General features: G+C 35.1%; 1 protein-coding gene across 1 annotated transcript in view; it reads right to left on the bottom strand.

Moving 5' to 3' along the window:
• The window catches only part of LOC142232130 (uncharacterized), an 825,742-nt gene that overhangs the window by 736,898 nt on the left and 63,299 nt on the right, over positions 1-25,545 (bottom strand). Inside the window, exon 2 of the mRNA XM_075302843.1 lies at positions 16,671-16,803. The gene's annotated coding sequence lies outside the window, so the exon portion shown is untranslated. The remainder of the gene's footprint in view (positions 1-16,670; positions 16,804-25,545) is intronic.

Genomic DNA, 25,545 nt, shown 5'->3' with positions numbered 1-25,545 from the left:
TATGGGAACACTTTCTAAATCTGAACCGATTTCAATAAAATTTAGCACACTTGACTATATTATTAATTGTTCTCCCTGTTCAAAATTTCAAGCAAATTAGTGAAACCTCCAACTTCTGGGGCCATAAAAGTCTATATAGGGAGAAAGATATATATACACTGTTAGAAAAATATGTTTTTCATATGTTCCGATATAAACAAAATATGTTTCGGGCACAATTTTAAAACACAATATATTTAAGTGCAAACATGTAATGTTCCTAAACTAACACTAAATGTTTGGGACATCTATGTTAATATGTTAGAATATATTATGTTTGGGGCATGAACGTTTCATAAAAATCATATGTGTGAATGCGAACATATATAAATTTACAAATTTCGACTAAACATACATATGTTGTGATATTTATTCAAAGCGACAGAGAGAGTATAGAGAAAGAAATAGAGATGGAAACCGGGAGAGTTGACGAACGATATCAACATAACACAGCGAAAGAATCAAAAGAGAACAATTTCTGTGAAACCGCTTGCATGTTGTTTCGGAAAACTGTTTTATGATAAGGCCAAAAATTTGATATGGTTAAGTCTAAATATTATTTAATTTGAATAAAGAGAATATACATTCGGAATCAAGAGAATAGACATTTGAAAAACAAACAACATATGTTTTCGCCTTGAGAGCAGCATTTTATGTATGTGTGGACATGTGTTTTGTTTATCATTTTGGCATTATGGGCACAATTTTTTTCTTGGTTCGTTAAAAGAAATCAGGGGTCTTCATAAGATTATCGAAAGGGCACTATACTCTTTTTAGAGTTGGGACAGTAAAATGAAATAAGGAGGAAATAGTGAAAAATTACACTGTAAAATGTATAAAAACAAAGTTTAGTTCTTCTTTATTGATAAGTAGTCCACGAGGTTCGAGTTTTGCAGCTAAAGGCATTTTAGAGCGATTGTGTTAAATGCTAGTAAAAAACTGTTCACGCCTAAATAAATTTATGTTTATATTATAAAATTATTTATGTATGTTTATACTCGAATCCACGCTCTTCTTTTGTTAGAGATTTTGAATTCCTTCCAAATTTTATAGTTTTGTACCAAAAACTGTATTTTATCCAAAAATCAGTCAATTTCGTTTATATCAAGCACTGTTACTGACTATAAATCTTTAATAATCCACATTTCGAAGTTTCATTATAAAAATTTAATATAGTATAAATATAAATGTGTAAATTTAAAAAAAAAAAGTGTTCGGTCGGAGCAGGGATTGAACCCACGACCCTTTGCATGCAAGACAGACATGCTAACCACTGCTCCACGTGGCACACAAATGTATTTTTCTGTTAAATAATGTTATGTTTGCATGGGCTCGTGGGCGCTGCAAACTATGCTATATAAATGTAACTTATAACGATAATTATCTACTAGTGATTATAACAGCTACGTAGTCCAGTGGATAGTGTGTTGGCTTACAAACTGTATGGTCCTCAGTTCGATTCTCCGTGCTGGCGAAAGGTAAAATTAAAAAAATATATAAAAGTGAATAATTTGTTCAACATTATTTGTATTACAGAAAAAGGTGCCAAGAACTAAAACATTTCGTGGAAGTGAAAATTACGAGTATGTTAGGCAATGAGCACAATCGTCTTTGGGAAAAATTCTTCCAAGCATTTAATATTTTTGGGCTCAAAATGCTTCCAAACATATAATATGTTCACATAAAACAAACATATTAATGTTTCGGCAGTATCCAATAATATATGTGCTTCCTGCAAAATATGTTTGGAACATATGTTAAAGAAGCGATTTTTTTGAGAGTGTAGGAGCTATATCTAAAACAGAACTAATTTCTTCCAAAATCAATAGGGTACTATTCTGACCCAAGGCACATACTTGTGCCAAATTTGAAGTCGATTGGACTAAAATTGCGACCTATACTTTAATTACAATGATGTGTTTACAGACAGACGGACGGACATGGCTAGATCGACGCAGGAACCGGCACTGAGCAATATTGCCAATGAAACCATATGTCTCTCTCGTCTCCTACTGGGTATTGCAAACATATGCCATACTGTGGAACAGGGTATAAAACTGTTTTGGTAACACTCCGGAAAAATGACACATATTGAAAATGAAAGCTATTGAATGAAGATATGACATGAATATAGTTTCAGTTTTGCGTGATGACTGTATGCCGAACTGTGGCATCTATTGCCAATCCGACATAACTCATTTGCTTTCCAAAATACCTACAGTAAAACTTTTACACCCAGCAAAACAATTTGGAAGTTCTTGCAAAGGCACAACTTTAAAAGCACTTCCAAAAGATGCTCTCCCAATGATGTTCTTTATTTTATCTACCCAGGAAATTCTTTTCATTCAATTTTCTATAACTTGGTTTTTTCATACTTTTAATGGGTAATTTTAACTTTTTATAAAAATTATTTATTTGCAAAATATCACAGAATTTTTTAATTTACATCCAAAACATTGAAGTCGGATCACACCTATAGATGTGATGCAAATTCAGTGCAACAGCTGTTGAAATGGAGGACTTCCGTCCTATGACAAGTCCATGTTAATTTCATCGCTTCTGCGTCAATTTTGCACCTCTTCCGGATCCAAAAAGAACATTTTCATTACTTTTTGGCGACGCTTTTTTTTGCTGGGCAGTTGTGCTTATTTAATATCTCTTTAATCCAAGATATTATTGAATCTCAAAGCTTTCGTTAGCCTCGATAATCCGCCACATTTCTTATTTTGTGATGGTAAACACGTGCAGAAGAAATTAATTTTTCACTATACTATTCACCTGCCTGGAATGTAAGCTGAATTTGTCAAAAGTAACATGGCCTACATAACCCACACAACCATTTTTATAGCACCGCGGCATTGCCTGTTGGTTTGACATGAATGCTCACAAAACTTAAAATTCAATTCTTCTTTATGTGAAATTAATTGCAATGAGTGACTGTAGTTTGTTAACAATAAACTGTTCTTGATGCCTAATAGTGGAATAATAATCCTTATATATTTTTGTGGTTTTCATTTGATGTGGTTTTTGAGGATATTCTAAGTAGTGGCTAACCACCACTCAGTTTACTCACAGTTCTATGTGGTACTTAAATTTGTTCTATTCCTGTGATTTATTAGCATGCTGTGCAACACACACAATTACCCAGCAAGCATTTTCGGATTCATTTTTGGTCTTTCTCTAAAATGTAACCACTTCAGATAGCCAGAAAGTTTTCTGGTAGTAATATTTCAAGCATAACGACCACTATCGTGTTGCGTTCCCGTTCCCTAACCACTTTTCGACAAAAAGTTTGAAACTCTAATTCCCAACAGTGAAGCGTGGTGTGCACAGACCCCGGGGAATAAACGATATATAGATTTCTACACTAATGGTTCCAAATTGGATGGACAAGTGGGGTTCGGAGTATATTCTAAAGATCTGGAACTTCGCGACAGATTTCCTAATCATTGTAGTGTTTTTCAAGCTGAAATATTAGCAATAAGAGAAGTGGCGAATTGGCTGAGAAGTAATATTGCAAAACATGTTGGCATTAATATATACTCAGACAGTCAACCTGCAATAAAATCCTTGGACTCTGTGTCCCTTAACTCGAAAACTGCCATCGACTGCCGCAAATCTCTCAATGAGATGGCTGAGCAGCACAATATTCACCTAATATGGGTGCCTGGCCATAGGAACATACCGGGGAACTGCGAAGCGGATGAGTTAGGAAGGCTAGGGACTACCTTACAAATTCCAGGGGAACTAGAATCTGTTCGTATGCCTCTGATGCGGAGGAAAAGGAATCAATTAAACACCTCTTATGTGAGTGTCCTGCATTTTGTGTAAGGCGTAAGCAAATTTTAGTGGCATATAGCTTTAGATTACTGGCGGGCCTGGAGAACGTTAACCTAAGCAGTCTGCTAATGTTTTTGAAACAATCTAGTTGGTTCAACAGAAGAAAATACCAAATAATGGTACATATACCAAAATAATGGCGGTGAATGCCGTCCAATCTCCATTTTGTGTTTTCTTTCCAAGGCATTCGAGAAGATAATCCACAGGCAGTTATCTGACTATCTTTGTAATGGTTCGATGTTGTTTAACAGACAAGCCGGCTTCCGGCCTAAACATAGCTGCACCGCAGACGTATCTGAGGATAAAATACCTAACTTGGAGAGTGAGGTTACTTGTCTGCTCCTTCTTGATCACTCTAAGCCCTTCCATTCAGTAGATCACAACATATTGTCTGTTAAATTGATAAATATATTTACCTACTGTCATCATGTCATCGTTCACAATCTGTTACTGTCAAGATCTTTGTTCGTTAACAGAGGTGTTCCACAGGGGTCAATATTGGGCCCACTACTCTTCTCTATCTATTCTAACGACCTTCCCCGTCTATCTCGTGCACCAAGGTGCATTTATATGCCGACGACGTACAGGTGTATATCTCGAGTCCCTTATCCGAGCTCGATAATTGTGTTTGCAGATTGAACCATGACCTGGCGAGAATTCATACCTGGGCGAGTGCTAACGGTCTTTGCCTAAACCCTTTGAAATCGAATTATCTATCATAGGTAAAAGGAAATCGGATCCGATCCGGATCAGTATATCACTTGTAATGTCGGCCAAGCATCTTGGGGTTATTTTTAATGATAATGTTGAATCATATTTGCTACGCTATAGGACAGAGCTATGTGAAACTACGAACATTCTGGTCGACGCATTCTTATACTCCCCTAGCAATCAGATGTCTTTTAGCTAAGACTTACATTTTACCAGGACTACTGTATGGTACTGAATTATTCGCTAGCTGTGATACTGCGAGTCGTAGAAGACTGAATGTTCTTTTTAATAGAATAACGTGCTATATTTTTGATTTGAATCACCGGGATGCCTTTACCCAATATTCACGGACATTATATGGCGTAACTTTTGATGGTTTGATATGAATCAGGAGCCTACTCTTTCTCCACAAAATTGTCTACTCCGGTGCACCTGAGTATTTATTCGAGAGACTTCGTTTCCCTCGCTCCAGTGGGGGTAAGAAAATTATACCGCTAGTGCAACGCAGCCTTTTTTCTGACTGGCAATTGTATCGTCCTTTCGCCTTTGGAACACTCCACCTTTCAAAATTCAATCAGGAGCCTACTCTTTCTCCACAAAATCGTCTACTCCAGTGCACCTGAGAATTTATTCGAGAGACTTCGTTTCCCTCTCTCCAGTAGGGGTAAGAATATTATACCGCTAGTGCAACGCAGCCTTGTTTCTGACTGGCAATTGTATCGTCCTTTCGCCTTTGGAACACTCCACCTTTCAAAATTCAAACTGTTAGTGACACCAATAAATGTAATATCTTATGTTGTTTTATATGTTTTGTGTATACTGTAATTCAATGTAAAAGTTAAAATAATATTACGAACTCCCCTGAAGAAGACAACAAAAATTGTCGAAACGTTGGGAACAATGCAATAAAAAAGTCTTTTTATTTGCGGAAAACAACCTTAGGTCTGATAGCTTAATTAGATGGGAAAATTTTGTAAGGCGAAATTGTTTAATCACTTCGCTATCACATGAAAGTCTTTGTCTCCTCAATTTGTTATTGAATGTTGTGTATTTTTTAAACCAATATAAATGTAATTTGTTTTTTTTTTTTTCACAGGCTGTTCATTTATTCAATTATTATTCTACTAATTTCAATATTTTCATAATCATGATAGCTAACCTATAGTTTAATTGTTAATTTCTATCTGTTGTAACATTTAAATTTTTATTATATTTATTTTTTATGATTGTTCCTATTTCGGTTAACTTAAATTATTTTTAACTTCATTGTTTTCTTATGCACTATTTCCCAATCAGTTCTGAAGTTTCCTTCACTTTTTTTTGCTTCATCCTTTTTGTTGGTCACTGTTACCTTTTGTCTATCGAAATTATGTTATTATTATTATTATTTTCCAATTACATTAAAGTTTCTTTCTATGTAATTCTATAAACATTGGATCATTTTCCTGTACTCTAACATAATTATAAGAATCTATTATTCTTGTTGTACATGCCTTTGAAATAAATAAATCAAATCAAAATAATCGAAAAGGTTCAGCGGTTAAAAGTAGAAGTTCCAATATGTAATAGGTACTTTTAGTATCACAATGGACTGAATAGTGTAAGTGAGCCTAAAACTTAATCGAGCTGCCACTTTAACCTAACCTAAAGGGTGATACGGTCAAAATTTGGTCAATATAAACTTGACGTATTTCTTTCAATTTTGCATTTAAAAAACCTGAACACCCTCATTTTGAAGGTGTGTGGAATTCACTCTTCAGTTGTCAAAATGCCGTCCAAGCAAGAAGAGCAGCTTATCAAAATTTTGCTCGCGCATCGCGAAAATCCGAGCTACTCGCACGCAAAGCTGGCAAAATCGCTAAAAGTTGCCAAATCAACCGTTACAAATGTAATTAAAGTGTTTGGGGAACGTTTGTCGAAAGCCAGGAAGTCTGGATCGGGGGGAAATCGAAAACCGGAAGGCGCTGAGACGACAAAGAGAGTTGCCGGTAGTTTCAAGCGAAACCCTAACCTCTCCCCCCGAGATGCCGCAAATAAGCTGGGTGTATCGTCTACAACCGTGCATCGAGCCAAAAAACGTGCCGGACTATCGACTTACAAGAAGGTAGTGATTCCAAATCGCGATGATAAACAAAATACGACGGCCAAAGCGCGATCCCGGAGGCTGTACACGACGATGCTGACGAAGTTTGACTGCGTGGTAATGGACGACGAAACCTACGCCAAAGACGACTACAAGCAGCTTCCGGGATAGGAGTTTTATACGGCAAAAGGAAGGGGAAATGTAGCAGATATTTTCAAGCACATAAAACTGTCAAAGTTCGCAAAGAAATATCTGGTTTGGCAAGCCATCTGTACCTGTGGCTTGAAAAGCAGCATTTTCATAGCTTCCGGGACTGTCAACCAAGAAATTTACGTGAAGGAGTGTTTGAATAAACGTCTGCTGCCTTTCTTGAAGAAACACGGTTGTTCCGTACTGTTTTGGCCGGATTTGGCATCTTGCCATTACGGTAAAAAGGCCATGGAGTGGTACGCCGCCAACAACGTGCAGGTGGTTCCCAAGGACAAGAACCCTCCCAACACGCCAGAGCTCCGCCCAATTGAGAAATACTGGGCTATTGTCAAACGGAACCTAAAGACGACCAAAAAACTGCTAAGGACGAGCAGCAGTTCAAGGCAAACTGGCTTTCTGCGGCGAAGAAGGTGGACAAGGTGCCTGTACAAAATCTGATGGCAGGTGTCAAGCGTGAGGCCCGGCAATTCGGATATGGAAAAGCGAAAGCCTAACTGAATACTTTTCCTGAATTTTATACTAATTGAACTTGAAAAAGAAATTAAATTTGATTTTTTAAATAAACGATTTCACCGATTTACACGCGTTTTCCCTTGACCAAATTTTGACCGTATCACCCTTTAACTTATATTTAGCACAAAACCCCATCTATTTTGCATTGCCAGAAGTATAACAGCTCGATGTGAATATGGGGTTTACTCTGAGGTTATTTTGTAAACGTTAGCTTTAATATTCTCCCAAGTACGTGCCATTATACCAATGTTGTAATAGTGTACTCGTATATAAAATAAACACTGGCACACATACACATAAGCCAGCCCTGTGCCTTACAACAACAAATTTATGAGTCAAAACTCTTCTTCTCATTCTCCTTCTTGATGATGATTATTTCCACTTCCCTTAACATTTAGAATAAACATAGTAACTACATATGGTAACACTTTCCCATAAACTTCGCATGAACCCCCCTCCTCCTATGTCTTGTTTTCCCCTCCAGTTTATGTGTGAAGGAAATAAACAAAAACAAATTGCACAGTAGGTATGTTATAATGTTAGACTTTTGTTGATTTCATACAGACGTCAATGAAGACTTTTGATTCGAAATTAGCTTGGTAAGCTTTTGGGTTATTTTGTTTACAAATTTCATTGAGTTTGCTAAGAATACAAATTTGTTCGTGTACATGCAAACATACACACATACATACGCACTTCGTATTGTTGTTCCTTGGGGATCATGGCCTAAAATGGCTTCTCTCTTCCCTGCAAACATTTTCTATGGAATGTAGACAGTAGTTTTGCCATGGAAGATGAAACTTTCAAAGGCAATATCATGATATCGAGTTAGTGTAAGCATTCGGGGACAACTGACTCATTTTCATATGTTTCGGTGTAAAAATTGTATCCGTGGAACTGGAATTTTTAGTACATTAATTTAAGCGCAACTATATATTGTTCATAAAATAATAAAACATATTTGGGACATATATGCTAATATGTTAGAGCATATTATGTTTGGGACATTATATTTTCTTAAATATAATGTCTTTGGATGTAAAGATATATTAATTTAAAAAAAAATCGTATAAACATATGTATGATTAGAATACAGAAAAAGATGGCGACGGAGATTGATAACGAGAGATATGTAAAACTGAATTAATTACAAAAACTAAAAGTGATGGTTACTGAGTAAACGTTCATGATTGCTTATCGACTTCTATACATAAATAAATGTTTGGGGATAATATTCAAATACAAACATATATTTCTATTTGTATAAATATAATATATATTAAGAACATTTTCGTGCAAGCAAGAAAAAATGTTTACAAACTGTAAATGAGTCTGTAAAAGTAGTTCGTATGTGAGTACCGTTTTCATTTCGTAAATATGCGTGAGAGTGAATGGCTACGACACTTATCGTGCGTGAATAAATATTTGGCTTCGTGAATGTGAGCGAAATTTCACTCACGCGTACACCTCTAATCGAAATCTCGAGAAAGTTTTTTCCATTTTTTCTTTTAATTCAAAAGTCGACTTTTTCATTTTCATTATTATACCCTCCACCATGGGATAGGGGGTAGGTTAGGTTAGGTTAGGCTATTCAGTCCATTGTGATACCACATTAACTAAAAGTACTTATTACATATGGGCACTTCTAGTTTTAACCGCTGAACCTTCTCGATTATTTTTCTTCGCTGAACCAACCAGATTGTTCCAAAAACATTAGCAGACTGTTTTAGTTAACGTTTTCCAGATCCGCCAGTAATCTGAAGGTATATGCTCCTAAAAGTTGCTTGCGCTTTACACAAAATGCAGGACACTCACACAAGAGGTGTTTAATTGATTCTTTTTCCTCCGCATCATGACAGCTCATATCTGACGGAGGTGATATCTGACGTCTCGAGAACATTAGCATATCTAGTGTGCGGTTTAAGTTGAAATGAGGCCATATTTGCTTGGTGTCGTTACAACCCTTGCAATTCTCCCATCGAACATTTGCCATCATAACAGCCTTCTCACGCAGTATGAGCTTGCAGGTGGTAGCTAGGGGCATACCAACAAATTCTAGTTCCACTGGAATATGTAAGGTAGTCCCTAGCCTTGCCAACTCATCCGCTTCGCAGTTCCCCGGTATGTTCCTATGGCCAGGCACCCATATTAGGTGAATATTGTACTGCTCAGCCATCTCATTGAGAGATTTGCGGCAGTCGATGGCCGTTTTCGAGTTGAGGAACACAGAGTCCAAGGATTTTATTGCAGGTTGACTGTCTGAGTATATATTAATGCCCACATTTTTTGGAACATTACTTCTCAGCCAATTCGCCACCTCTCTTATTGCTAATATTTCAGCCTGAAAAACACTATAGTGATTAGGTAATCTTTTCGCTATTCGAAGTTCCAGATCATTAGAATATACTCCGAACCCCACTTGTCCATCCAATTTGGAGCCATCAGTGTAGAAATCTATATATTCTTTTTTCCCTGGGGTCTGTGTGCACCACGCCTCACTGTTGGGGATTAGAGTCTCAAACTTTTTGTCGAAAATTGGACTCGCCAAAGTGTAATCCACTACGTTAGGCACATCTGGCATTATTTTGAGGACAGAACTGTGACCGTAACCTTTCTCCGACCACAGCGATAGTTCGCGCAACCGCACAGCCGTTGTTGCAGCTGACTGTTTGGCCAAAATGTCTAAAGCCAATAGATGCATCATGACATTAAGGGAATTTGTTCCTGTCTTGCTGAATGCGCCTGAAATACACAATCACGCCATACGCTGAACTTTATCTAAACAAGTCGGTTTCTGAAGTGCCGGCCACCAGACTACAACACCATATAGCATTATAGGTCTCACCACTGCCGTGTATAGCCAATGCACAATTTTTGGTTTTAGTCCCCACTTTTTTCCTATTGCCTTTTTGCACGAGTACAAAGCTACAGTTGCCTTTCTCGCCCTTTCTTCAATATTAAGCTTAAAGTTCAGCTTCCCGTCCAAAATAACGCCAAGGTATTTTGCACAACCACCAAAGGGAATTTCAATACCCCCTAAGGAAATAGGCCTAACCGTGGGAGTTTTGCGATCTTTGCGGTACATGACTAATTCTGTCTTTGCAGGATTTACCCCAAGACCATTGGCTTTCGTCATCCGGAGGGCCCTCTGAATAATATCTCTGATTGTGGATGGGAATTTTCCCCTGACTGCCAGAGTCACATCATCTGCGTATGCCACCACTTTTATCCTTTCTTTTTCTAGAGTAACCAGAAGGTTATTTATAGCAACATTCCAAAGAAGAGGTGATAGAACTCCTCCTTGGGGAGTGCCTCTGTTCACATACCTTTTTATGTTTGCTTGTCCTAGTGTGGCTGAAATACGTCTCTTCATTAGCAGTTCGTCTAACAGCCTGAGTATACATGGATCAACATTCAGAGTTGTCAGTTCATTTAATATCGAGCTGGGATTGACATTATTGAACGCCCCTTCGATGTCTAGAAACGCCACGATTGTGTATTCTTTGACAGATAGTGAGCTTTCAATAAAGCTGACTAGTTCATGTAGTGCGGTCTCAGTAGACCCGCCCTTCGAGTATGCATGCTGTCGTTTCGAGAACAAACTTGAATCGATGCTAGGGGGTATATTAACTTTGTCATTCCGTTTGTAAAACATCGAAATATTACTCTAAGACCCCATAAAGTATAATGTCGTGATGAAATTCTGTTTCGATCTAAGCATGCCCGTCCGTCCGTCTGTTGAAATCACTCTAACTTCCGAACGAAACAAGCTATCGACTTTAAACTTGGCACAAGTAGTTGTTATTGATGTAGGTTGGATGGTATTGCAAATGGGCCATATCGGACCACTTTTACGTATAGCCCCCATATAAGCGGACCCAAAGATTTGGAACCTATAAGAGAAGCATATTTCATCCGATCTGGCTGAAATTTGGTACATGGTGTTAGTATATTTACATATACAAATGAAAAAAAAAATATTTGGGTTTCTCTATGTTGACAGGCAAGTCACTTCATATTTTGTTGTCGAGTAACAAACGAACATATACAATAAGTCTCAAGAAAAAAGTAAAAACAATTTTGGAATTTGAATCAATTCTCAAGCCAAAAATTTGAAAATTCTCAGTTTTGATAATCAATGTACTCTCATACAAACGATATGAACTTTCAAAAATAGAGAAACCCAAATTGATTCAAATTCGAGTGACTGCTTTTCAGTCGACTGGGTTGTCGTTCGACATACAGAAACAGGGTATAAGATCTTTGACATATGTCAAAAGCTTTTTTTTCTGCTATTTCAATTGCTTACAAAAATTTATTATTCAATAAAATTTATTTTCAACAACCAATTTGAAGATATTTTAAAAATTGCAATACATATATTTGGTTAAAAATGATTTCCTCAATTGCTGTGACCATTACAACCTTTCTACATTTGGTATTGGGCATAACATTCTTCATGGAACCAACTCCATACATATGGTCCACAACAGTACCCTCAGTGGCAAGTTGGTTATTTGTAATTGGATTTCTGGATTTGCTTTTGGATTTTTCACTATTTCCACTGCGCTATAAGCATTTACCCTATGTGTGTCAGATAATAGTGGAGACTTTTGGATCCATAATTCTAACAGAATTTTGTTCGACCATTATTTGGTACAACATTGAAAAAATTTCTTGTAAGCTGTGTAAATCTATGCTCTTGGCAATAGGAGGATTGTCCCCTGCAATATACAATGAATGGGAAGTCTACATTTTGGGCATCTTGACGACATCGATAAGCGTTATGTTCCTATTATCGGTGCTATATGCAACGGATCATTATTTTATTGTATATAAAAAAATCAAATTGGCATATCGTAAGAGTGGTAAGCATTTAAGCCATTTATGGCAGAAGTTCAGACCAAAAATGCTTTGGACAAAGAGAAATGAAGGTACCAACGAAAATGTTTCGGAATATTTGGTCTATTTACCAAACAACTGCTATCCACAAATGGACCATGAATATGATCGATTCACGCAATCTAGAAAATATGAAACCCGCAGTTCAAAAAGAAATCGAAGCCAAAATCGTTACAAAAGATATCGTTGATTCAAGTACACTGAAAATTTACTTGAAAATTTACACTGAAAATTTGTCTACAATGTTTTTATGCTTAATTTTAATAGTCTCAGTTGGAAACTCGAAATTAACCCTTAAATGCACAAGATCACCGATTCCTCCGAAAAAAATATATAATATGCTAAATGGTACAAAGAACATATGCATACCACGTTTTTTAAAAAAAAATATGTGTGTGTTTTTTTAAATAGTGGTATTATTTTAAAAAATAGAGTGCGCTCTAAACTAAGATCTTATTTATTAGATATAAAACATTTGATTTTAGTAGAGAATAGAGATATGTTTACACTACACCGTTTTTTTGCCAACATTACTTTCATCTCTGGTAAATTTATTATTTTACTTCCAATTTGTAGTTTTTTGAATTTTTGGTCAAAATTTGATTTTTAATTTTGACTACAGATTACTCAAAATATTTTTAGAAATAGCGTTATGATGTATTAAATGCAACAAACTTGACTTCATTCGGTCAAAAGTTTAAGACGTAAGAATTTTTTATCTGCACTGGAAAAAAAGTATTGTCGTGAGGTCAAAGATTTCATGTCTTTCAAATACGAATGCAAATTTTGCTTAGCATAGAAGACGTATTTCTCTAATATAAAGTTTTTTTTCCTTGTATTGCGCATCACTTGTAAGTAATGGCTGGGTTTTTGATCCCCAATGGCATATCCTAATAAAAGACGCCTGAGTTTCTTTTCGTCGAATTCTGTGAATGCGAAATAAGCTTCTTTTTTAATGCCTCGTACTTACATCCCTCGAATGTTGTAGCCATTATAATATCTAACGCAAATTCTAGTGTTTCCGGGTCTAAATTACAAATTTATGTTATGGTCGTATTTAGTTTCACTTCTTGTAATTCGATTGGCTTTGAATACAGCTTCAACTTGAATGAACCAGAGTTTAGGGTTTTGCTTCCAAAATGGTGGCAATTTGAGGCTGTGTCTGTTGAAAAGCTAAAGTGTTTTGCAGGTTTGAGCCTTCGCTTCCAGTATTTTCTTCAGTCATAGTGTTCTTATGTCGGAGTCACCAATGTAGGTGGTCCAAAAAAAGCGCGCTATTTATCAAAAAATTATTTATTTAAAAAAATTGATTTAAATAATTTAAAAAAGTAAAACTGAAGCGAAGAAATAATTTGACATAAAACACAAAACAAATTAGATTAAAAAAATGAAATTTAAAATCGAGTGTCGCCACAAAGTCGTATTGTCCCTATAATTAAGTGATTTGACTTAAAAATGTGTATCATAACATAAAAGAAAAAATTTTTGGGCTAAGGTCAACTTTAATAATTCAGAAAAATTCTGAATTCTGAAAATTAATGAAATTGTCTTTAAATTTTTGTCGTTTTGCATCTTGACTACAAAGCAAAAAATCGTTCAAATATAGGACATGTGGTTAAAAACACTTTATTTTAAAGACGTTTTTTACTTGAAATATAAGCATAATTTCTACTGGAAGTCGAGTCTGAATTTTAGAAAATAAAGTTGTCGTTAACTCGTTTATAAAGGACTTTGATAGCATATGAAGAAAACAAGTTGAGAAAGCGAAAAACTAAAATTTGCTTCCTAGAAGCAAGTACACAAAACCCAAATTTAAAAGGGAATTGTGTCTTAGAAGAATCCTTACTTGTATCAATCAATCATTTTTAAAGTAAAGACAAAATCTTTGGAACCGGGCATGTTTTTATTCAGTGTGGTTGTATCTTAAAAGATTCAGTGCGTATTTAAAGGTTAATTTTAGTTAAATTTAACCAAAAATAAGATAGAAACAAGTATATACGGCCGTAAGTTCAGCCAGGCGGAATCTTATGTACCCTCCATGGATTGCGTAGAAACTTCTACGAAAGACTGTCATCCACAAACGAATTACTTGGGTTGTGGTATCTTAAAACTTCTTACATCTTTTTCTAAATTGTGACTTAGTCTATACGTGGTAGAGAGCCAGAATTGAAATATGGGGGTCGCTTATATGGGGGCTATATATACAATTATGAACTTGATATGGACAAATTTTTGTGCGATTGGGGATCTGAGGGCTATATATAACTATAGACCGATATGGACCTAGTTTGGCATGGTTTTTAAAAGTCATATAATAGCACAATGTCCCAAATTTCAACTGACTCGGATGAAATTTGCTCCTCCAAGAGGCTCCAAAACCAAATCTCGGGATCGGTTTATATGGGGGCTATATATGATTATGGACTGATATGGACCACTTTTGGCATGGCTGTTAAATATCATACACTACCACCACGAACCAAATTTCAACCAGATTGAATGAATTTTGCTTCTCCAAAAGGCACCGGAGGTCAAATCTGGGGATCGGTTTATATGGGGGCTATATATAATTATGGAGTGATATGAACCAATTCCTGCATGGTTGTTGGATATAATATACTAAATTACTAAACGTACCAAATTTCAACCGATTCGGATGAATTTTGCTCTCCCAAGGGGCTCCGGAGGTCAAATCTGGGGATCGGTTTATATGGGGGCTATATATAATTATGGACCGATTTCGACAGATGGACCGCTTTTTGCATGGTTTTTGAGGCCATATATTAACACCACGTACCAAATTTCAACTGAATCAGAATTTTGGTCTTCCAAGAGGCTTCAGAGTTCAAATCAGGTGATCGGTTTATATGGGGGCTATATATAATTGTGGAGCGATGTGGACCATTTTTTTCATAGTTATTAGAGACCATATACTTACACCATGTACCAAATTTCAGCCGGATCGGATGAAATTTGCTTCTCTTAGAGGCTCCGCAAGCCAAATCGGAGGATCGGTTTATATGGGGGCTATATATAATTATAGACCGATGTGGACCAATTTTTGCATGGCTGTTAGAGATCATATGCTGACACCATGTACAAAATTTCAGCCGAATCTGATGAAATTTGCTTCTCTTAGAGTCAACGCAAGCCAAATTTGGGGGTCCGTTTATATGGGGGCTATACGTAAAAATGGACCGATATGGCCCATTTGCAATACCATCTGACCTACATCAATAGCAAGTACTTGTGCCAAGTTTCAAGTCGATAGCTTGTTTCGTTCGGAAGTTAGCGTGATTTCAACAGACGGACGGACGAACATGCTCAGATCGACTCAGAATTTCACTGCAGGCTTACTCTTAAAATGCTTTCAGCTGCTAAGTTAAAATATGATTGTTTTTAATTGTGGCAAATATTAAAAATGCCCTTTCAAGAGAAGCGTTTAAAAAAGATAACGAAAATAATGCTATTGCATACTTGCTTGTATTTTGGATCTTCTTGTTGACTTCCCTCATCTTTTTTCTCATAATTCATGCCAGAATTGTTCCGAATTTGCTTAAGAATTGCTCCACTTTATAAGGTCTAAAATATTTTTTCACCCCCAAAAATTCCCCTAAATAAATATTACCCCAAAAAGCCCCTAAACGTGAAAACACCCCCTAAATTTTGGGGGGAAAACCCCTAACCTGGCAACACTGCATCCTAAAGCATTCCGGGCGAATAGAAATAGTCTATGGGTCAATTCTGCAAAGAAGGAAAAAGCCATGGAAAGTACTTTTGTTGAGTGTACAAAATACCTCGAATTTATATTGGAAAGTTGGCTGATTGTTGAAGAGATGACGAGGCAATTGGGAAAAAATGAAGACTAAAACCAAACAATGTGCATTGGCTATATATGGTAGAGTTTAGACATACCTGCCGTCACCAAGTTTAGATAAAGTCGAAATCATAAATCAATGCCCACCACAAATTTTTAGATCACCGAATAAAGTATTTTTGTTTATTTTGATTTTTATTATCAACAAATTATATATATTTTCAAGCAATGATTTCTTAGTAAAATATAACATACGAATAAAAGTTTGTGCCATTTGTAGCAGGGGCACATTTTTCATCACAAAAAGAAATAATTTTTTTTGCTACAAAATTTCCCTTCTTCGCTTCTATTCATCAACTCAATTGGAATGCCAAAGTAAAGAATAAAAATATTAAAATATTATCTTTTGTTTCATTTGCATGTTTACCTTCAATTGTGCCGCTTTTAAATCGTTGAAATGTTTTGTAATTGGCCTTCTCTATATGTATGCGTATGTGTAAGTTTTTTTCTCTTTTTTTTTCGTGGGAGAAATTATGTTTGTTTTGCAGCACTTACCTTACAAATGCGCGAGTGCGTGTGTGTAAGACTCACGTAGTCTGGTTTATATTTATGATCCTTGTTTTTCTTTTCTCTTTAGTTGTTTTTTGTTTTGCGATTTTATTACATGAACAACGAACAAACAGATACACTGGAAATAAAAGAGAAATGAAAACTTATACAATGCACTTGAATATGCTCAACATACATATAAATATGCGTAAACATTGCGAAAGTAGTCCACTGAAAGGCAAAGGGTAGTAAGCGTTGTTTTTAAGAAACAAATTCATTTTCATATTTTCATACAAAAATATTTTCTGAGAAATTGGCCGACTTATCTGAACCTGAAATTTGGTTCACACATTGCTAAAACATAAAGTGTACTCCCTGTGCCAAATTTAAAATTAATTCTACACCCTGTGTGGTCATATGAGTGTAAAGCGGCCAAAAGACATAAATGGGAGCAATTTCTAAATCTGTATCGATTTTTTCCAAAACCAATAGGGTTCTATTCAGACCCAAAATATATACTTGAGCCAAATTTTATTTTACTAGAAGTGGGAACCAGACTTTGTATTCACAGACAAATGGACATGGCTAGACCGTTTCAGGCGCCGACGCTACGCAATATTCCCAAATACACTATTTCGTCTCCTTCTGGGTGTTGCCATCAAATGCACTAACTTATAATGCGCCGCATTTTGGAACAGGGTAGTTGCATATTTAAGAAAATTAAGAGGTACATTAGATAGGGTCACGAAAAAAAGTTGATGCGGTCACCCCCCAGTTTTGTAGCATATTCGAAGACAATTTCAGAACACCAAAACTTTTTTCCGTGCACCCTACGACCCCACGAAATACAATTTATTGTCATTTGAAGTTCGATCGAAAAGAAACGCACATCGTTGTTCGTGGTTGGTCAGGGGCTATATTTCGTGCATTGGTCATTTTTGACTCCGACGTCAAATTTGATTTTTAATTTTTTTATTTCGCTTCGTATACCCCTATGATGCCCATTTCTGATAACCATTATAAAGATCTTAACAAAATATGAATCTTTTGCTTTTGAAGTATTTACTTATATTCATAACCAAAAAGTTACAGAGATTTTAAAAAGTCAATAGGTCACCCTACACACCACCAAATAGTTTTTGCTGTGTTGTCATGATGTCCGATCGAAACCACATGCACATCGTTATTCACATCTACGAAATTAATTTATAAGGCATTTAGAACACAAAACCTGTTTATCTGTAAATTTCAAACGGTACCTTTGTATACATACTCGTTGTTTGCACTACGGCATTTTCTGCGTTATGCAAAGTGCATGTGTTTTTGCAAGAACAATTTGAGAGCCTACTATTTTAAAATTCTAACAATCACTTTCGCTACATGATTTTTTAAGTCTGTCCATATTTTTGTGAGAGAAGGCTGTTGATAGTATTTGAAAAAAGTGAAAACAACAGCCTTCTCTCACAAAAATATGGACAGATTTAAAAAATCATGTAGCGAAAGTGATTGTTAGAATTTTAAAATAGTAGGCTCTCAAGTTGTTCTAGCAAAAACACATGCACTTTGCATAACGCAGAAAATGCCGTAGTGCAAACAACGGGGGGTCGTAGGGTGCACAAAAAAAAAGTTTTGGTGTTCTGAAATTGTCTTTGAATATGCTACAAAATTGGGGGGTGACCGCATCAACTTTTTTTTTTCCTTTAGGCCGTGACCCTATCTAGGGTACATGTTTATGGGTTCTTTGTTTCAATCTGACTATAGTTCATAGTCAGTTTTGTCAGGCAAAATGTTCGGTTTACCCTACTTTCCCATACATTCCCAAACAATTTTCCTTACAATATTTTTCGTTAAATTTAAACAAATTTTAGAAAACAAAATGATTCTAAGTACTTTATTATCTTAAAACATGAAAATGCAATGTATATAACTTAGAATATAAATTTGTTTTGCCACAGTTGGTAGAATTCTACCCAAAATAGTGTTTTTTTGTTAAATCTCTATAAAAATAAAATTTTGAAAAAAGTTTCTATAAACAATTTTTGTGAGAAATTCTATAGAAATAACATTTTGACAATTAATTCTATAGAAATAAATTTTTGAAGAAAAAAATTCCATAGAAATAAAATTTTGAGAAAATTTTTTTATAGAAATAATATTTTGAAAAAATTTCTATAGAAATACAATTTTGACAAACTTTTCTATAGAAATAAAATGTTGACGAAATTTTCTACAGGAATAAAGTTTTGACAAAAATTTCTATCGAAATATTTGTTTGGTAGATTTGTGGTAATTTGTGGTAATCTTCAAATTTTGTTAGATTTTTTTGGCACGAGTGGTAACTGTTGTTAGCACACATTGTTAAGGATCAAGCCTTGCCGTTTCTAATATCCTCCTCTAGAGCCACCAAAATGTAAAAATTATTACAAATTGTGTTGAGTGAAAATGTCCCTTATATTGTGGCCCTACATCCCTACAAGACGCTAAATATTAGAAAACCCCTACATATAGGGAATTTCCCCTACTTCCAGCAACAATGGCTGTAGTTGATATTGCACCTACGGAGTTAGTATGCCAATAATATTGAGCCCATTATTAAAAAAGAGAAAATCGCTCAATTAGTGTGGGTAATAAATCCAAATTTGTAAAAATCGAGCAATATTCTTATGTAAGACTTACAAGTACATATAAATACGATCGACTACTACATCAAAATTTGAGTAACATTGGTTAATAAATAAGAGTACTATGGCCAAATTTGGGAAAATCGAGCGATGCATATATATGGAAGCTATATCTAAATCTGAACCAATTTGTATAATATTTTGCTGGTTTGATTAATACCACAAAAGGTTACCTTGTGCAAGATTTGAGTAAGATCAGTTAGGAAATGAGGCCTGTATGGTCAAACATAAGGTTATTAGGGGCGAATTTTTCAAAATCGGGTGATACATATATGGGAGCTATATCTACATCTGAACCTATTTTGATGAAATTTTGCACATATAGTTAGTACTATAGAGGACTGGATCTAGCCAACTTTTAGTAAGATCGGTTAATAAATAAGGGTTATATGGCCAAATTTGGGAAAATCGGGCAATATATATATATATGGGAGCTATATCTAAATCTGAACCAATTTCGATGATTTTTTGCACATATAGTTAGTGCTATAGAAGACAACATTTAGCCAAATTTGGGTAAGATTGGTTGATAAATAAGGGTTTTATAGCCAAATTTAGAAAAATCGGGTGGTACATATATATGGGAGCTATAGCTAAATCTGAACCGATTTCGATGAAATTTTGCAGACTTGAAGGGCGATGGAAAAGATGACCTTTTGCCAAATTTGGTGACGATCCGTTTGAAAAAACGCGCAACGTGACCCCATTTGTCGAAATCGGGCGATACATATATATGGGAGCTATATCTAAATTTGATCCGATTTCTTCCAAATTCAATAGCGTTCGTCCTTGTGCCCAACTCCCTGTACCAAATTTCATCAAAATCGGTTTATAATTGCGACCGGAATCCTGTGAACAACAAATACATGGACAGACGGACGGACACCAAGCGCTAGATCGACTCAGGAGGTGATTCTGAGTCGATCGGTATATATTTTATGGGGTCTAAAATCAAAATTTCTGGTAGACACATTTTTTGGCCGATCAAACTTATTATACCCTGACCACTATGTGGTTTAGGGTATAAAAAGGACATAGTAGGGCTAATGTTGCCAAATTAGCGAAAATTGGACATTGTATTTATGTAAGAGCTATATGTAAGTCTGAATAAGATCAGCTAGTACATCTGAGTTTGGAATTTGAGTAACGCTGATTAATAAATCAAAATATTATGGGAAAATCAAGCGATACATATATATGGGAGCTCTATCTACATAGGACTTCAGAAGATTAGATTTTGCCAATTTTGCCCCATTCAAATATGAATATACTAGAAGGTTAGGTTAGCTCAGGTTAAAGTAGCAGTCCGATTTAGTATCAGGCTCACTTAGACTATTTAGTCCATTGTGATACCACATTTAACTAAAAGTACCTATTACATATATCAATTTTTTTTTTGTGTAAATAGGGTTTTCCTTTATACAATCAATGTAATTTTTTTAAAAACAAGGTTTCGGGAAAATTCTAAACTAAACTGAGGATTATTTCTTGCTTCCAGTGTGATAGAAAAATTGAATACGGATAAAGTCCTTTCTTTGTAATCGATATTTTCGTTTATTTATATATGAAAAATTTTTACGACGCTGAAAAATTTATTTTCTTTAGAAGCAAATAAAAGAGACTTGAGAACATCGTCACAACGTTTCTAAAAAATTCGTTGGGATTTTAAGAAATGATTTTACAACAAAGCGGAATTTCGTTTAATTAAAATTTCGACCTGGAGGAAAATATTTTTTCTTTGGGTGCAAGACATGTAAATTATCTCTTCAGCATTTGCGATGAATGGAAAATCGCCGTAAAGAGAATAATATAGTAAAAAATTATTATGTGCTTCTCAGTGAGAACGTGTTGTACACTCAAAAAAGGTGGACCCTATATGGTACTAAAGCCAATTTAATTCTATTTTATTTTAAGCAATTATTATGTTTTAATATAGTTTATTTGACTTTAATAATTTTTTGCGTTCGTTGGTCAAATGAACCAGAAAAAGGGAACAAATTATACACAAATGAAGCATAAAGATTTACTAAATTCCTGTCTACCACTAAGTAGTTCAGAATTTCTTAAAATTTGTAAATTTTACCAATAATACGCCCATTCGAACTTTGGCACTAAATACATTTTTGCAATTTTTTCCTTCAAACTACGAAATTTTCTTTAGTAATTGGTTAAAAAAATAATTATTTATTATGTTATGTCTAACATTTTTTTCTTAATTTTGTCGGAAAATATCTACGTATTTTTGTGAAATTGGCGTAACATTTGCGTTTATACTACAGTTTAGTTAAAATTTTCTAAAATTATCCAAAATTTTCCTTGCATGGGGGTTCACTGAGTCTAAGTTGTCAGTTGTACCTCATCTTCAGTACCTCCCTACAAAAAAATCGACTTTCGAAGAAAACATATAACAAAGTAGATATTAATGTCATTTAAATACAGAAAACCGGTTAACCGCACTGAAAAAACAGTGAACCCACCAGGAAAGATAACTTTCGATTAATTTTAGAAAATTTGGAACTTTTTTAGAAAATTTTAACTAAACGGTATTACAAGCGCTGGCATCACTCCGATATGGCAAAAATAAGTAAATATTTTTCGACAAATTGAAGAAAATTTATTAGACATAACTAAATTTTTTCAGTAGTTAAAGAAAATTTTGTAGTTTTAAGAGAAATCTTGGAGTTCAAAATTGCAAGAATGTCTTTAGTGACATACGAAGTTCACGATGGACACATTTTTGGTAAAATTTACAAATTTAAAGAAATAATGAACTATTTTGTAAGAAATACGAAATTAGGAAATCTTTATGCTTTATTTGTGTATAACTTTTTCCCGTTTTTTAGTTCATTTAACTAACATACGCAAAAAATTATTTAACTAAAATAAACTTTTTCCAAACATAATGATTCTATGAACTAATATAAAGTTAATATGGCTTTAGTGAAATAGAGAGTTCACTTTTTTTTGAGTGCGAGGGCCAAAAACGTGTTTTCCCGGTTCCCAATTTTTTACACTATCCTGTTTCGGTTTGTGAAATTGAATCCAATTGTTTACTTTATTTTACTAAAATATTAAATTGGTAAACATTGTTAAAAAAAAAAAAAAAAAACAAGTAAGTAAAGTCTAAAGTCGGGCGGAGCCGACTATATTATACCCTTCACCACTATGTAGACAAACATTTGTGTTACCATCTCAACTACTTCAAATTTGCTGGGAGCTATATAAAGGTTTGCATTTCCGGATACAAATACTTTTAATGGAAACAATTTTTTGTACTTCTACAAAAACTCTAGAATTAAAATTTAAATCGGCTAACGCCCTGGGATGAAACACAATGTTAGTAAAAAACCATGGGAAATATGATTCGAGAGAAATTTTAATGCAATTGTACAAAAGAGATTTATGATTTTTCAGGCGATGCATATGTATTCGAGATATAGGACAATTTGAGTAATATTTACAATTTTTGGTACTCAGCAGTGGCGATTTTACAAGGATATTGGTTAGATCTCGCCAAGATAGGTGGTCAAGTGTGCGTTGTGATATATTATTTGGTCTAGTCGGGCGACTTGGAGCCTTATTTAAAACTCATCCGTTCTGTGGAAATTTTGGCATTGCAGTGTGTAGGATATGGCTAAGATATGGTGAAATCATCACAGAATTTTGTGTAAAGTGTGAGAATTTTGGCCATATTTGTATTCTCTGTGGAAACTATCCAGTCAATTGGAGGAAAATCCCATTGAAAATGGGTCTAAAATATGAAACAGTCTACCATATTTCCCCAACTCTGGTGTACGTATATATGGGAGCTATATACAATCTGAACCGATTTTGACTAAATTTGACATGTATAGTTAGAATAATAATTCTGCTATCTATGCGAAATTTCACGTAAATGGGAGTATAACTTTGGCCGCCCTGGTCATATGAGTGCCAATCGGACAGTAGATATATATGGGAGCCATATCTAAATCTGGAACGATTACTCCTTGTGCGAAATTTGAAGCAAATCACGGCAAAACCCTGGATTTTGAGGCCATATAAGTTCAAATCGGACGAAAGATATATATGGGAGCTATATCTAAATCTGAATCGATTTTGACCATATTTGGCACATACAATAGTATCGTAAAAAGTACCGCTTGTGCAAAATTTGAAGTAAGTCAGGGCAAAACTCTGGCTTTTGAAACCATATAAATCCAAATCGGGCGAAAGATATATATGTGAGCTATATCTAAATCTGAACCGATTTTTACAAAATTTGACACACTTAACGATACTATTAAACGTACCCCTTGTGCAAAATTTGGAGCAAATCACGGCAAAACTCTGGCTTTTGTGGCCATATAAGTTCAAATCGGACGAAAGATATATATGGGAGCTATATCTAAATTTGAACCGATTTCAATCAAATTTGCCAAGCATTGGTAGAATGTCAATTCTACCCTCTGTGCAAAATTTCACGAAGATCGGTAGAAAACTTTGGCCTCTGTGGTCATATGAGTCTAAATCGGACGAAAGATATATATGGGAGCTGTATCTAAATCTGAACCGATTTGGCTGATATTTTGCAAGATTTTCGAGATTCATAAAATATTTGGATGTACGGTATTTCAAGAAAATCGGTTGATAAACACGCTAACTATGACCACATCGGGGATAAATATATATGGCAGCTATATCTAAATCTGAACCGATTTTTTCCAAAACCAATAGCGATTGTCTCTGTCCCAAGAAACGGCCCTATGCCAAATTTGAGGACGATCGGACCTAAATTGTGAGCTGTACTTTGTGCACAAAATTACATATACAGACAGACGGACGGACATCGCTAAATCGACTCAGAATTTAGTTCTAAGCCGATCGGTATACTAAAAGATGGGTCTCAGACTTTTCCTTCTTGGCGTTACATACAAATGCACAAACTTATTATACCCTGTACCACAGTAGTGGTGAAGGGTATACAAAAAACACACATTTCTTTTATGTTTGGAATAATATCCATGTTGTTGAAAATTGATGCAGTGTAAAAAACATGTCAAGAATCTAAAAAAAAAATAATTTAGTATATAAAATTAAATTAACGTAATGTTTGCATTCTTGTAAAGTAACACACGCTGAAAAGTAGGTTACTTGCCACCAAACATTGAACATGCCAAACAGGATTTAGTAAAAAAGCAACTAATCCACACCCTGTTAAGGCATACATATACATAAAAGAATGTCCTTTTTCTGCTTGCGTTAGCTTTACCATTTTCCATGCTATGAACATCAAATGGGTGGTTCTATAGTTTTGATTTTCTTTTTCATAAAATTACGGATAGTGCAATAGTTCGTGGAAAATACAGCAAACCAAAAAAAATGCTGAAACATTTTTGTTCTAACTATTTCGTGTGTTTGGTTTCGAAGGAAATTTCGTAAATACACGCAATCTCTGTAATCCTTCTTAGTTGTTGGAATGGGTATGCATGGCTCAAAGTAATCGTAGTAGTGGAAACTGGGAACTAGGTGCAGCTATAGTCGGTCATGAACCACTCGAATTAGGTGACCTTTTAAATGCATGTAGCGTCTTTACATGTTAATGCGTTAACCACAGCCTTCGCTATTTATCAAGATGGAAACGGTTTTAGACTTGGACTTCATGTGAAAAGTAAAATAATAAGACTGACGTATTTTCATGACACGCATTTTCATAGTACCCACATTTAACGTGTTATGATTAAAACAAAACAACAAAAAAATGCAAAATTCATTTTTATACCCTCCACCATAGGACGGCTGGTATAATAATTTTGTTATTCCGTTTGTTCTCAGTCGATCTAGCGATTTCCGTTCGTCAGTGATGCCAACTCCCGAAGGGCAAAAAGTACCAAAAATATATTATATATTCTAACATACCAGTACCCACAACACAAACTACTCCAGCCAGCTAAAATTCAATGTACAACTTTTGGAAATTGGTTCATTAATTTTATGAACTTATGAACCTTTATCCATACTCGTAAATAACTTTTTTGGAGAAAAATGAGGCATTTATACTTGATTAGACTGTCCAGGATCATGTCGTAAAGCTGATAAGCGAATGCAGATACAGTCGACTCCGCTTTAGCGCAATGCGCTTTACTGAAAAACCTCGGATAACTGAAATCGATCGCATTCCCCAGTTGTTTTTTCTGTCCATTTCATTTAAATTACTCCGC

This window comes from Haematobia irritans, chromosome 3 (genome assembly GCF_050003625.1).
Source record: "Haematobia irritans isolate KBUSLIRL chromosome 3, ASM5000362v1, whole genome shotgun sequence".
Classification (NCBI taxonomy): Eukaryota; Metazoa; Arthropoda; class Insecta; order Diptera; family Muscidae; genus Haematobia; species Haematobia irritans.
This window is presented reverse-complemented; position numbering and strand designations above follow the sequence as displayed.